General features: G+C 32.6%; 1 pseudogene; it reads left to right on the top strand.

The window, feature by feature from the left end:
• LOC111720681 overlaps positions 1–12,437 on the top strand; it is a 45,200-nt pseudogene that overhangs the window by 29,540 nt on the left and 3,223 nt on the right.

The following is a 12,437-nucleotide window of genomic DNA, read 5'->3' as shown; positions in this document are numbered from 1 at the left end:
TCACCATTCTGATAAGGAAACTCCCTTCATGGATGGAGATACCTCATTAGTAACTTACAGTATTAGAAAGTTTTTTGCATCATTGAGAGCTCTCATAACTTATCCAAGGTTACAGTAGATAATCAAAGATAAAATTTGAACTGAGAAGTCCCTGACTCCCATCACACTACCCATTATACTGTCACAATAGTCTCATATATAAACACATATGTTTGTGCATGTTTACATGTATACACATAGCATATGTGACACACATGTATATATGTGCTTTGTAGCACAGTAGATGGAGTTCCAGACCTGAAATAAGGAAAATTCACATTCCTAAGTTCATCTGGCCTCAGACACTTCTTAGGTGTGTGCTCCAAAGTAAGACACAGTTTCTTCATCTGTAAAATGAGCTGAAGAAGGAAATGCCAAACTCCTCTAATATCTTTGCCAAGGAAACCCAAAATAATATCATGGAGAGTCAGACATAATTGAAAGAACTGATCAGCTCTATAGGTAGGTAGATGGATGGATAGATGGATAGATACATAGATGGATGAATGGATGGATGATAAATATACATATAACCTATACAAATTAGGTGCTTTTTCCATAAATATTTGTTATTTTGAATAGGTAATTGGTTTTCCTTTTAATAATTTAATAACAATGAGGTTTTAAATGATTGTGACTTGCCATGTTCACATTCTGGAAGAAAATTAAGTGAAATCCAAATTAAACTGAAAAACTTAATACTCTTTTCAGAAATGAAGGCATTAAGTCCTGTTTGAAAAATTAAGGGTAGAACTGGAGTTCTCCTTCATTATAGCCAAAGTTGGGAAATCTTTTCTGGGGATTAGTAGAGGGTTCAAGGGATTCTAACTTTCTGAAGCATGCCTAAGGTTTTCTTGGTCTAACTGATTTTCCCCAAATGCTCTAGCTTTAATTCAAGTCTTTTGGAAATCTCCCCACTTGTAATCTTTAATGTGTCCTGGTCAAGTCTCCAAGAAATATATGAAGCAGAAGAAATACCCAGAAAAAGCAAATTATTGCCAACAAAGACCAAGAGTAGGAAAATAAAAGACAGTTAAATTGCTATTCCCTAGGTTGGCCTGAAATGATATTATCTCAGTCATTAGTCATTTGCCACAGACATTAGTCATTATCAGGACCACACATTTGAAATTCATCTATGTAGCTCTTGTTAAACTGGATATAATGGTTAATGCATTGATGCTTATGCTAGGTCACATTATCACTTTCTGAAACAACATAACAATTTTCAATGCCAATGAAATTTATTAAACTTGAAGATTAAAAACAAGCCCCAAAGATTGAAATATGTAAAAGACTCACAAATCTTCTTCTAGGATTTCAATGGAAAAACTACTAAGCTAAATTAAAGATTCCTAGGGGAAAAAAAAAAACATTTTAATTAAAGATGTAATATCTCCAACAACTCCATAAAAATCATGAATTTTTTGAAAAGCTTACAGCCATCATCCTAAAATGAAACTATGAGCAGTTGATGGTCCATAATCAGAATATCATATCTGACCTAAATGTATTTCCTCTCCCATTTTGCATGTTAATAATTACAGGTAGTGCTAGAGATAATTTTAACCAGATTATGGTGAGTGCAGTTCAGATTCAAAGACTTTTTAAACTACTGTCTTTGCCTAGTGTATAACTAAACATGAAATTCTTCCTAAAAATATTTGAAAAATGTGAGAGAATTGAGGAGGTATTTCTTTTTTGGAAAGGAATTCTTTGAAAATTTGAAGGGTTGATCTTTCTTTAAAGAAAAGTTTCTCAGGTTTCTAAGACTATGAAGATACCTGTTGGATAGAGTGAAGCTCACAAGAAGAGTTTTCAAATTATAAATTTTCCTTTTAATTATGACCATGCAATAAAGGGAAAATTTAATCTTTGGGCTTTGTCAACCTTGAACTTAGAGATCCATCAATTGTTCTCTGTTAATTGCTTGGGCTTTCTTATTTCTACTTATGAGATGGATAAAATTATATTGTCTATGTAATCATTGACTAGGAAACTCTTTTGTCTTATTTTGAAGCATGTAAAAGCTTACAGAAAGAATTTATAATCTTATTACCTTTTTTCTCAATAATATTTTATTTTTCCTGTTACATGTAAAGATAGTTTTCAACATTCACTTTTATAAGATTTTGAGTTCCATTTTTTCTCCCTCCTCTTTTACATCCCTCTTCCCCAAGAGAGCAAGCAATCTGATATATTTATATATGTACAATCATTTCAAACATATTTTCATATTAATCATGTTGTAAAAAAAAAGTCAAAACAAAAGATATAAAAAGGGAGAGGAGGGAAATAGTATGCTTTAATCCACATTCAGTCTCTACAATTCTCTCTTTGGATATAGATGGCATTTTCCATCCCAAGTCTATTGGAATCATCCCCATCATTATATTGCTAAAAAGGACTATCAGGGGTCCTCAAACTACAGCCTGTGGGCCAGATGCAGCATCTGAGGACGATTATCCCTCTCACCCAGGGCTATGAAGTTTCTTTATTTAAAGGCCCACAAAACAAAGTTTTTGTTTTTACTATAGTCCGGCCCTCCAACAGTCTGAGGGACAGTGAACTGGCCCCTTATTTAAAAAGTTTAAGGAACCCTGGAGTCCTTTATGATTGATTATCACATAATCTTGCTGTTAATGTGTACAATGTTCTCCTAGTTTTCTGCTCATTTCATTCAGCATCAGTTCATGTCTTTCCAGGCTTTTCTGAAATCTTTTCTTACAGAGCAATAATATCCCATTAAATTCATCTACAGTAATTTATCCAGCCATCCCCCAATCAATGAGCATCCACTCAATATCTCATTCCTAGAAACCAAAAAAGAGTTGCTACAAACATTCTTGCACATGTGAGAACCTCCTTTATGATCTCTTTGAGATCCAGACCTAGTAGCTATTGCCTTGTTATCTTTTAAGAAAAGTTTGACTCAACAGAACATATTTTCTCTAAAAATGATGATGATGATGGTGGTGGGGGTGGTGTGTGTGTGTGTGTGTGTTTGTGTGTGTGTGTGTGTGTGTGTATGGATGGGTAAAGTTGTACCTGAAGTTGTAGCTTTTTACAGACATGCCGGGATATCCTCCAACCTTCTCAAAATATTTGTCTCATTATCATTCCTTCCTTTTATTTCCACTCAATCATTCTTCAAGTCTATGGTCATTACCACTATAGATCTGAATTCATTTTTCCTCTTTTTCACATTTTTATTCCAATAGATGAGCTTCTCTGAATTGAAGAAATGAGGTAATGTCACTTAAATGTGTGGATAACCAGCTTATATACACTAATTAAATGAAATCAGGGTTGAGTTTAGCAATTGTAAAGATTGGAAAACATTCAGGTATGAATGTCCAAACTATTATAAACATGAGTAAATAAGAGATTAAAACAGGCATGTTAATAAATCAGAGAGAGAGCGCTTAGTTAAAATTTTTAAGAGATGAGAAAAAAAATTATTAGGACAGGATCTGGGAGCCTATTGTAATCAAGCTCCCATCTACTGAAATATTTTTAAATTTAAATTTTAAATTTAAATTCAAATTTTTGTACTCCTCACATCAGCATACAGAAGTGAAAAGGCAGAAATCCAATGCTGTTATCTTTTCTCCTTGCTTTTTTTCTTCCATATTTTCTAAATTCTGTCATAAAGATATATCATTTAAAGTAATTCAGTGGTGTTTTCTCTAATTATTAAAATGAATATGGAATAGTCAGTAAGTACTTTAGAAAGACTAGGCTAAATCATCTAAACAACTATAAAATATTAGAATTTGAAGGAATTTAATAGATTATCTAATTCGAATCTTTCATTTTGCAAATGTGTAAACTGAGGTCCAAGAAGAGAAATCATTTGCCCAAAGTTTCACTGAATGAAAGAATCCCAAGGCTGTTCACACAACATTTATGATGAGTTAACTCATTTTTTTCAGATGGTCAAATGTCTTAAGTATCATAGAGAGTAAAGGAACATGAACTTCATATTGCATCATATAGATATATGTCTTTCAAAGGTGTTGTTTTGCTCTTCTTTATACTATATGAAAACATAAAAAGAACCAGATTCATAATAAGTACACACAGTCACTTTATCTAATTGAAACTAAAATGAAGCAGCCACACAGTGTTGCAAAGCATGGTGTCATCAGCTTGTTAAGTTATCTGTGGCAAGTTAAGGCCACTTGATAGTAGTCTCACAACAGGAAATCACCTATAACAATTCAGTTACTAACTAAAGAAATAAATGATGTAAACTGACAGCATTTTCTCCCTCCATTGCTTTGACCATTTGCTTAAATCAATATATGGCTAGAAATATGAAAGAAAAAGTAGATTGTTTTCCAAAATGGTCCTCGACTCTTATATGTTTGTCAAAGCCTACACAAATCCTCTAGGTGAGAGCTGATGTTGAAATAGTTACCACTACTACATTATTTGTACTATTCAGGCAGCAAGTGTTTCAAGGATGTAGAACTTTGGGCAAAAAACTTTGTGATGTGAATTCAGATAGAGGTACCAAACCTCATTATGAAGAACATTTTAAAAAATCTAAAAGCAAGCATTATTCTCCTTAGATGGAATCACAGCTGTGCAGTACTGAGAGTCTAATGCATTCTGCATTAAGTAGATTGTAAGGGAAAACAGACATTCTTGTTTGGGATGTAATTCAAATTTTGGCAGCTATTCCCAGTTTCTGAGGTCACTTGTTTTAGTTCATTACAATGCAAAGACATTGTTCATACCTTGTTAAATGATGATTGAGCCTAAGTGAAGTAATGAAGTTGAGTTTATTTTTTTAACTCTGTGTATAGCCCATTGAGAAGCATTTCATTTCAGAATTTAAAATATTTAATGACCAGCTGGCTAATGGCCAATCTTAAATCACTGTATGCAAGCTATAACAAAGGGAAAAATCCCTCTAAACTTTTAACCAGTTCAATAGCATCCAGTCTTATAGCTGGCGTGCCAATTTTTTCATTCGTGAGATGTGTATTTGGAAATAATTGATAACATTTAAAAATAAATATTAATGGTATGATACCAAACCAGGAAAGATTTAGATATTGACCTTTCTGTCTTCCCTTTCCTTACTATTTGTTTAGATATATTTTCTTTTCTCACTGTATTATATAACACAAAGCAAATGACTATTGCTATTTCTTTGTTGTTTTTTTTTTTCTTTTTTATTCTCCTGCTTTGCCTTTTAAAATTTGTTTTAGGAAAAGGAAAAAAAAAACTTTTGTTTTGCCTTCTGTTGGATGTGGATTTTATTCCTATGGCCCTAGAGAAATACTTTCTCATATAGCTGACTCCAGTGCAATTCTTCTACTTCAGGCAGTAGAAAAGGGACTGAATAGGTGAAACTTCAGTATTTGACATGTTTATGGTTATATTTAACATTTATATGGATCATTTTTAGAAATCCCTTTGTTTCTAGAACTCTACAACTAGACTTCTTATTCAGTCTGGTAAAAGAAAGGCTACACAAAGGCTATCCAAGGGAAGGAAGGTCCAATGCAAGTTAGCAAATAATTAAAAGGACAAGACCTCATAAGGTGTTCTTTAGTGTGAGATCCTGGAAAACTTAAAAAATTTGAAGTAAACAATTTCTTCCTTTTGTGAACACATATTCAGAGTTCTAGACTTTTTTCTTATTATTTATCTTACTCTAAAAGCCTATAAAAGCAAAGAATGGACATGTAATAAAATATATTATCCATTTATATTTTACTGTAAATTATGTAATTGTAATGTATCAGGGATGCTTCAAATTTTGTTATTGATTAATCACTTTAATTGGCTTTTGAGCAATAAATGCTTTGTAAATTATTTGCTTTACTAATATGTATCCTAGCTATTCTCCCCTACTTCCTAGAAAACATTCTACCTCCCATCTCCATTATTGTGATAGGCTAATCCCACATATCTAAATGTACTTCCTTTCTACCTCTGATTCTTAAAATATAAAACTTCATTTAGCAACCATCTCAACTGCCTCAATACACATTGCTTTTTGAATCATGTTGGGAGAGAAAAATCAGAGCAAAAGGAAAAAAAAACATGGGAGAGATTAAAAAAAAACAGAAAAAAGAAGTGAACATAACATTGTTGATTTGCATTCAGTCTCCTTGGTTCTTTTTTCTGAATGTAGATGGCATTTTCTGTCCAAAGTATATCGGGATTGCTTTGGATCACTAAATGACCAAGAATAACCATGTCTTTCATAGTTGATCATCACACATTCTTGCTGTTATTGTGTATAGTGTAGTCCTAGTTTTGCTTGTTTTACTCAGCATCAGTTCATGTAAATATTTCCAGGTCCATCTATAATCAGCGTGTTCATCATTTTTATAGAGCAATAATATTCCATTATCTTCATATACCACAATTTGTTCAGCCATTCCTCAATTGAGGGACATCTAGTATTTTCCAATTCTTTGCTACTACAAAAAGAGCTGCTACAAAATATTTTTGCATAAGTGGGTCCTTTTCCCTCCTTTATGATTTTGTTGGGATACAAACTCGGTAATAAGACTGTGGGTCAAAATGTATGCACAATTTTATAGCCCTTTGAGCACAGTTCCAAATTGCCCTTCAGAATGGTTGGATCAACTTCTGGCCAAGATGGCTGAGAGGACACACATGTCTACTTAATCTCCATCTTTGCTCTCAGAATTTATTTCATGAGAAGGCTCAGAATTAGTACTAGAACCACAAATAATTACCAACAGAAGTCATCCTTGAAATTCATCAGAAAAGGTCTGTTTTTGCTCACAGGTGGGGGTGGTTAGACCAGAGGCAGACAGAAGGCAGCTGCAGCACAGCTGACAGAGTATGGAGCTGACTGAGGAGGGTGGGGTGTGATCTCAGCCTTTTCTGTGGGGAGAACTTTACCACAGTGTGGCTACTTTGCACTCACAGCAAACCAGTAGACCAGCAGAGGAGCTGTAAAGACAGGAGGTAAAGACTATAACCCTGAAAAGCAAAGGTCTCTCAGGACCTGGCCACACCCACCTCAAGTGTTTCAGCACACTCTCAGAATCTCAGAGCACAGATCCATTGCAGCCATTGCTGTCCTGCTAGTGCCTTGCTGCCATCCCCTTCCTCCCCTTCCCCCTCCCTGCAGTCTGTAGAGGAAGCTCCAGCCCGGCTCCCCCGCCCCCTTTCCCCCCCAAAAAAAGCAGACTGCATTTGTGTTTTTTGTTTTGTTTTTTTGGTTTTTTGGTTTTGGTTTTGGTTTTGGTTTTTGGCTAGTTTGTTTTCTTTGATTCTTCTTTGACAAAATGAGCAAAAATTAAAAGGGACTCTAACCATTGATAGCTTCTATATGGATAGAGAGCAGACTTTAAACCCTGAGGAGACTGAAAACAGATTGTCTCCAGATGAATCCCCAAAAGAGGGAATATGATCAGGTCTTCAACACAAAAGACCCTCATAGAAGAAATTTAAAAGGCTCTCACAAAAAAGCTAGAAGAAAAATGGGAAAAGGAAAGGGAAGCTTGACAAGAGTGTCCAGATAAGTTGTCCCACTCATTTAAAGAGAGAGTGGATAAAGAAACCAAATCCTTGAAAAATAGAATTAGTGGATTGGAAAAAGAAAATAGCTCTCTAAAAAATAAAATTGGCAAAATGGAAAAAAATTCCATAGAACAAAACAACTCATTTAAAAACTCAATTGGACAATTAGAAAAAGAAATAAAAAAAATGAGTAAAGAAAATAATCCATTGAAAATCAGAATTGAACAAATGGAATTGAATGACTCAAGGAGACACCAAGAATCAGTCAAGCAAAACCAAAAATATATATATGAAACAATGGGGGAAAAATGTCAAATACCTTCTTGGGAAAACAACAGACATGGAAAATAGTTCTAGGAGAGACAGTCTGAGAATTATTGAACTCTCTGAAAAATATGATGAAAAAAAGAGCCTGGACACTATATTCCAGGAAATTATCAAAAAGAACTGCCCAGAAGTTTTAGAAACAGAGGGTAAAATAGACATTGAAAGAATTCATCTATCACCTACTGAAAGGGATCCTAAAATCAAAACTCCTAGAAGAAATATACTGGCTAAATTCCAGAACTATCAAACCAATGAAAAAATATTACAAGCTGCTAGAAAAAATCAAATAAAATATAGAGGAGCCACAATAAGGAATATGGGTTCTAGCAGCATCCACATTAAAGGATCAAAGGGCCTGGAATCAGAATGGTTGGCTCGTTTCACAACTTTATAAAACTATTGTTTCCAGTAGGTTTTTGGATGGTTTTCTAGTATTCTCTAAGTATATCATCTGCAAAGAGTGATAGATTCATTTATCATTGCCTATTCTAATTCCTTTAATTTATTTATTTTTCTTATTACTAAAGATAGCATTTCTAGTGTAATGTAGAATTGTAACCTCCCCACCAAGTCTACTGATTGCATTCAGTTTCTCTCCGTCACAAATAATGCTTGCTGTTGGTTTATTTAGATACTGCTTATTATTTTAAGGAACATTCCCTTTCGTTCTCTCTCTAGTGTTTTTTAACAGAAATGGGTGCTATATTTTGTCAAAATATTTTTCTACATTGAGATTATTGGTTTGTTATTGATATGGTCAGTTATGGTAATAATATTCCTGATATTGAACTAGTGCCCCACTTGGTCATAGTGTATTATCCTGCTCATAAATTGCTATAATCTCTTTGCTAATATGTTATTTAATATTTTTGCATCAATATTCATTAAGAAGATTGGTTTGTAATTTTCTTTCTCTGTTTTCACTCTTCCCTGGTTTAAGTATCAGTACCATGTTTGTGTCATAGAAGGAATTTGGCAATATTCCTTTTTTTAACCTATTTTTCCAAATAGTTTACATAGTATTGGAATTAGTTACTCTTTAAATATTTGGTTGAATTTACTTGTGAATCCATCTGGCCTTGGAGATTTTCATTAATGACTTATTCAATTTCTTTTTTTCTAAAATGGGACTATTTAAGTAATTTATTTCCTCTTCTGTTAATCTTGACAATTTATGTTTCTGTAAATATTCATCCATTTCAGTTAGATTGTCAGACTTGCTGCTATACAGTTGGGCAAAATAGCCTCTAATTATTGTTTTAATTTCTTTTTCATTGATGGTAGGTTCACCCTTTTCATTTTTGATGCTGGTGATTTGTCATTTTTCTTTCCTTTTTTAATCAAAGTAGCCAAATGTTTATTTTGTTGCTTTTTCATAAAAACAAGTCTTAGTTTTATATCATAGTGTATACACTCATTATCATCTTCCTGGCCATGTTGTATTTGTTTTGTTTATAATCCCTGCTATCCCTAAATATGTTGTGACCCCCCCCCAATAATTTTTTTTTGATCATTTTAATGGAATAAAATTTTCTTGAGGTCATAGACTATTTCAGTTTTGACCTTGTTCCACAAAATACCTTCATAAGTACATTTTAAATGTGATTGACAGACTGAATGGTGATAATCCTTGAATTGGAAAAGTAGGATTACTATCACTTTTCTGTTGATCTATTTGTTTCCTCTAATCTTAATCTTTGCATGCTTTAATAAAAAACAATTAGGAAGTTTTACCCTGATATAATATAGTGTGCCTTTTTCTTTCTTTCTTTCTTTTTTCCTTTGGCTGCATACAGGAAGCAATCAGAGTTAAGTGTCTTATCCAAGGTCACTCATCTAATACATATCTGAGGGAGAATTTAAATTTAGGTGCCCCTGATTTCAGGACTGATGCTCTACCCACTGCACTACTTAGCAGTCCTATATACTAACTTTACAAGGAGACTAAAGATTTTAAACAAAGTTTCTACAATAAAGAAATATGAGTGGTTTATTGCTTCCATAAAACCATGAAAAGTTAGATGATATAGCTTTCTTTTTCTTTTCAAATAAAGATGAAGCTGTTGAGAAACTTAGAGAAAAACCCATAATCCTTTTCTTAAAGCAGTTTTGATGTTCTGTCAAAAGGAATGAAATATAAAATAGGAGATATCAATTCTGACCCCAACATTGTCATCAACTAGCTGTGGGACTAGCTGCCAGTAAATTATTTAAACTCTGTGACTTTTTTTCCTCATTTAAATACTGAAAGATTTGACCTAGATTATAATTTAAATATCTCCCAATTCTTGGATTACATAATATTATGAATGCAGACTTCTTATTCCTTGCTAATCTATCAATTCCCTATTCTTTAGATGTCAAGATTACCTCTGTCATTTTACAGATAAGGAAACTGAGGTCCAAAAAGACAAAGTGACTGATCCCATGGTCAGATGGATAGTAGGTAACAGGGGCAGGTTTTAGTCACAACAAATTCCAAATCCAGTATTTTTTCCATTATATCTCATTCTATCTCATTTGGTAAAAGGAGCTATTTTATTTGTTTTGCTTTTCTGGGGAAGGAAGGGAATAAGAAGCTATCATTACTAGGCAGTTCAACATAACATGCTCTCAGAAAAAATTTCCAATTCTCCTTTTTGAAAATATAGTGAGCTCACTTTTAACAATGCTTCAAGTAACACACTCTGAGTCACAAAGTATAATCATATAGCTGCCAATGACACCTAGAAAATTTCTCCATAGAAAATTTGTATAATAATTTATTCCTAAAGATGAAAGACACTGATTTAGTAAGCAGAAAAGACATAATTAATGGTTTTAACTAAAAAAAAAAACTATCATAGCAACATGGAAGATTCAAGATTTTCACAATTATATAGATTTTTACATTTTTATGGAGTCATATGCTTCACTCTGACTATTAATCTTACAAAGGAAATGCTGGCATATTTGATTTTCTGTTGTTCTCTCTGATAATGATTGTTATGGAGTATTATAATAAAAACATAGCATGCTTGCTGTCTTATAGCTAAATCAGAAACATAACTATATCTCAGTGTTAAGAGATTTTTTTCACCAAATGTGTGATGTTAAATGTAAGAAGACCTGTATTCAAAATTTCATAATCTGAACTCTAAGAAAAACATTCTCCAGGCTTGCTCACAAATAGAAAAACAATGATATTTGTGCATTCTCCAAATCCTAAAGCATTTCTGTAAAATAACTTTGATCCCACAGTATACTAAAGTTGTTATTATAAACTCTCTTAATTAGATCTATAATGAGTATTCAGATATTTAACTATAGTAATTCCTGCAAAAATTATATTATGTTACCATTCCATCTATACTAACATTCTATATGAGTCTAATTGAAATTGATCCTTATTAGTCCTTTTAATGGGCTTTTATAGGAATGATGTCATCTTTGACTAAGAAACCATAATCTCTATACTTCCTAAATTTAAAATTTAAATAGTCCTTTATTGATTAAGATAAACTAATCATTATGAAATATTCACCTTCACAATATATATGCATATATGTATAGATATGTAGGTGTATAGATATCTTTGTCCACATACACATGCATATTTCTTCATCTATCTATCTTTCTATCCAGCTGTCATTCATAAGACAGACATACACTATGCTAAAGTGAAGTCAACATAAAACTTGCTATTTCTCTTTTTACCAGATTTGTCTGTATATTCTATTAACTGAATGGTGAAACAAGGGCTTTTCAGTGAAATCCCTGATGTTCTTAAAATCTTTGAAAAGACATTTTTATTTATCCTTCCAGTAAGCAAAATCTACTGAGAAGATCTAGTCCTTACTCTTAGAAATCATTGGTAATTTCATTTCATTAATGTTTCAATAAAGAATAGAATATCCCTATGATACTTCAAAGATCCAGCTTCTGAGACATTATTTCCAAAAAAGAAAATTTAAAGTTCATCAGTTTTCATTTCTAATTATTAAATTAGGTTGATTTAATATAAATTTTTGATTCCGTTGAAAGCAACATTCCATAAAATCTAGTTTTTGGATGTTTTACACATATACACAAACTCACACATACACATGGGTATATACATATATATATATATATATATATATATATATATATTAGAGAGATAGACATTTGGACAGAGACAGAGACAGAGAGACAAAGAGAGGAGAGAGAGAGAGAGAGAGAAATTGAGATTGAGATTAAAAGACTCAAATGCAGCCTCATAGATCAGTAGCATTGCAGATCATTTAAAAACATCTAAATTCCATTTAGATATTAGTGGGAGTAATTACACCCATAAAATAACAAATTTTAGAAACATTTAAATATTTTCTTTTAACTTCAATTATAGCAAAGTTATATTGTATTGTTGTGTCAAGTGCTTGTGTAACAATGCCTTTAAAATGTCAACAATGCAAGATTAAAACTTTTTTTTGTTCAGTCATTTTTAAGTTGTATTCCACTCCTTATGACTCCATTTGGTATTTGCTTGGTAGAGATACTGAAGCAGTTAGCCATTTCCTTCTCTACCTTAT

This window comes from Sarcophilus harrisii, chromosome 4 (genome assembly GCF_902635505.1).
Source record: "Sarcophilus harrisii chromosome 4, mSarHar1.11, whole genome shotgun sequence".
In the NCBI taxonomy this organism is placed as follows: Eukaryota; Metazoa; Chordata; class Mammalia; order Dasyuromorphia; family Dasyuridae; genus Sarcophilus; species Sarcophilus harrisii.
This window is presented reverse-complemented; position numbering and strand designations above follow the sequence as displayed.